The sequence below is a fragment of the Octodon degus genome, unplaced genomic scaffold, assembly GCF_000260255.1.
Source record: "Octodon degus isolate 3935 unplaced genomic scaffold, OctDeg1.0 scaffold00295, whole genome shotgun sequence".
Classification (NCBI taxonomy): domain Eukaryota; kingdom Metazoa; phylum Chordata; class Mammalia; order Rodentia; family Octodontidae; genus Octodon; species Octodon degus.
The window spans coordinates 748340-752134 of NW_004524871.1; the positions used below are offsets into that span (position 1 = coordinate 748340).

The 3795-nt window shown below is 45.7% G+C and overlaps 1 pseudogene; it reads right to left on the minus strand.

The window, feature by feature from the left end:
- Nucleotides 1-326: 326 nt before the first annotated feature.
- Nucleotides 327-1517, minus strand: LOC101579289 (annotated as a pseudogene).
- Nucleotides 1518-3795: the final 2278 nt, after the last annotated feature.

The window sequence follows — 3795 nt, forward strand, 5'->3', positions numbered from 1 at the left end:
TACCTAGGTGACTAGACAGCAATCTAAAATGTCCCAAGGATCTTTGTCTTAGGGCTCAGATTTCTTCTGGAGTATTACCTGTCTTAGTCTGTCCCTGGAGGTAATAGGTCTCTTTAACATGCTGGTATTTTAGAACATTTGATCCAGAGTCATTTATTAGAAAATAAGTCCTAAACAATATAGTTGGCGCGCTTTCATTTCTCTCTCTCTCATTTTTATTTTTAAATTTGGAAGAGAACTGCTGGATTTATTCTCAAAGAAAAAGCAGATGTAGGGGTTGCCTTACTGAAACATTTAAACATGTCAATGTGGCCTTATCCTCCAAATCATCTGCCCTCCAAACACGATGGCGTGCGATGCATCGGAGGCCAGCTGCTGCTGCTTCTCCTTCTGTGGCCTCTGGTTGCCAGCATAGTTGCAACTCATATAAAAATATTTAATACATCCACATAGACTGCCAGCATCGAGCTGATGGGGTCATACTTTTGAGCTGCACACACTGATGTTAGTTCTGCACGTCTGATCACTTTCTGAGTATCATGCAGAAGGAACATGCTGAATGGAACTAATCCACTATACACTGCTTCTGTGTAGGGTGGAACCAGCCACAGTGGTAGGTGGAATAAACATCGATCCCAGTGATGCTGGGAAGATGAGACCCGGCCCGCGCCCTGGGGTGCTCCCGTGTGCAGGAACTGCTCACTGGGTTCACACATAGCCACGGTGGACAGGCCGCCCATGATGCCAGCCTTGTAGCGCGTGGCTTTGACAAGGAAAGGGTCGCCCAACAGGGTCAGAGGTGCCGCCACTGCACACATCACACCAGAATGGAGCAACCAGGCAGATGTTTTGGCCTAGGTACTGTTCATATGGTATGGATCCTACCAGCATTCCAGCTCCAATCATGGCTACAAAAGTTGCACCAACTGTCACCTAAGAGCCTCTCATCATGAAGTTCATGAGAACAGGATTTCTGGCTATTGCCAAGGCAGACAAAGCTGTTAAACCAATACTTCCTGCCAAGTACATGTAGGTGGAATGTATCCTATCCTTCACATATTGAGGCCAACTTAGAGCCTTTTCAATTGCTCCTATCTCATTGTACATCCCCAAGCCATAGTAGCACAGTGCTCCAAGGCCAACAGCAACCCCTCCAGCAACAATACATCTTCCTAACTGTTTGATTTTATATGCTTTTTCCATCAAAGGTGCCAGTGCCACCTCTTTGAGTTCTTGGGCGATTTTCCCTTGGAGGATTTCAAGCCTGTCCACCGTGGCTATGTGTGAACCCAGTGAGCAGTTCCTGCACGTGGGAGCACCCCAGGGTGCGGGCCGGGTCTCATCTTCCCAGAATCACTGGGATGGATGTTCATTCCACCTACCACTGTGGCATATTCCCTGCTGGGTGTTAAGAGCCATTGATTCTTCATAATGGAATTCCTCACAGTGGGGGAGAAGACCTTGGCGAATGCTGGGTGGAGCAGTATCCAGAGAGGCACAAGCGTCCCAGCTCGCATGGCGGCGCCCTAGTTCCCCAAGCAGATCTGAAGCGCTCAGCCCAGCTCCCAGTCACCTCCTCGCAGGTCCTCTTCCAGTTCCATGGAGCACACTCTCTCTCTCATTCTCTTAAAAAGGTTGAAAAGCAGCTATTTGGGTTCTTTTCTGGGTACCATTGCGAATCCAGTCCCTTAAAAGCAGTTTCTGAAAGGAAAAAAAAAAAAAAAAAGCAGTTTCTGGATGTGACTCTTTCCTCAATATGCCTTTCCATTCTTGTGTTCATGCTTGATTTGTCAGAAAATTTGTTTATTCTTGCCCAAAGGCTGCCAAACTCCAAGTGGCCATACAGATGGAGCCAATGACAAATATGCCAGACTTCTTTTACCAGGACCTACTAGACCAAAGGGAGTTCATAACTGCTAAACTGCAGCATGACTTCTAGCCAAGGTCCATTGGATTCACTCCCTGGAGGAGACCCCTCTCTGTAGTTCCTCCATACTAACCTTGGTCAGCCCAAAGCAGCCAGATAAAAAATATACCCCTTCTCCCTAACCACAGTTAAGATACCTCTTCAGATGGGTGAATGTTGTAAACAGCCAAGTTAGGGAGAAGTAGTGTAGGCAGTCAGACAGGGCTAGACCCTCAAGGGAGTCATGCAGAAGGCAAGACCACAGCACAGCTGTGGCTGGAGTTCCCCCTGAAGAAGACGGAGGCCACAATGGCCAGATGTGCACACTTCCCTAAGGGATAAAAGGAAGTCTGACATGGGTGGCATGTCTCTTGTGATATTTCCTGAATAAACCATTATATCATGAGGGTGGGCCATTCCCACCCACCCACTAAGACTAAGGCCACTAAGACTGAGGAGATGAACCCTAAAACCACAGGTCATGGACAGGGCCACTGATGTCATCCGTGTGCCTTTGTTACTATTGGATCAGAGTCCTGAAGTTGCCAGGCGGGTACTTGTACCTGTTGAACTACATCCCCGGCTGGTTTTGGTTTTTTGAGACAAGGTCTTGCTATGCAGCCTAGGTTGGCCTGGAACTTGTGGAGCCTCTTGCCCCAGACTCCCCAGTGCTGGGATTACAGGCATCCACCACTGTGCACAGCAAGCATGCTTGCTTGCTTGCTTGCTTTCATTTATTGGTACCAGGGAAGGAACTTACCTAAGCAACTACACTCATAATGATATTGGTTGACTGTAGTTTAGACCCATGTCATACTTACCCCTCAGGCTCTATAAAACTTCCTCAGGGAAGTAGGATCACTAGCAACCCATTCAGGACGCCTCTTGTCTCAGTAGCTATGCCTATTCGTCATTCATTTTCACCAATAAATTGTCCTACTCTTAACTTCCGCTGTTCCTTAAAATTTATTCTTTTACTCTGGGGAACATGAACTCAGCATATCTGGCGTCCAGTGTTTCTCCTGGATCAGCCGCACCGAGAAGGCTGCGTGCCAAGCAGTCGGAGACTGGGAAATCTCTTCACTTTCCTCTTAGGTTTGCTATGAAACGGAGGCCTTTATGAGTACGATTGCCAGTCATACAAATAAGCATGGGAAGAGATGAATTCTACAACTGAAATTTATTAAATAACTTTAAGATTGTAGTAAGAAACACAAAACTATGAGACATAAATTCTTCTGGGTAATATTTTTCTAACATAAATTAACCAGTTTAATAACTTACATTAAGATAAAGATAAAATTGTATCTATGTTGTGAAATCTAAACTTCATCAACAAAGATTTAGATTAGTATTTTCCTTTAAAATAGCATGCTTGCTAGGGAGATAGCTCAACAGCATAAGCACCTGCCTGACAAGCAGCAAATTCCTGAGTTCAATCCCTGGTATCAATCAATCAATCAATCAATCAATCAACAATAAAGCATGTTTGCTGTGCATAGTAGTGGATGCCTGTAATCCCAGCACTGGGGAGTCTGGGGCAAGAGGCTCCACAAGTCCCAGGCCAACCTAGGCTGCATGGCAAGACCTTGTCTCAAAAAACCAAAACCAGCCGGGGATGTAGCTCAGCAAGCACAAGCATCCACATGGCAACTTCAAGGTTTTGAGTTTGATTCCTGGTATCAAAAAAAGGATGTGTTTTTAACTTTTAAATATGGTCTTTATGAGTATAATGGGGGGAAAAGACATGTTTCAGTTTAGTACTAGATGAAGAAAAATTACAACAAATGCAAAGGAAGAAATGAAGAGAGTTACGTGTGTGAAGGGGCTCACTGGTCCTGAGCCTAGGGTATGCAAGGCCCTGGGTTCAATCCTAGCACCACCACCAA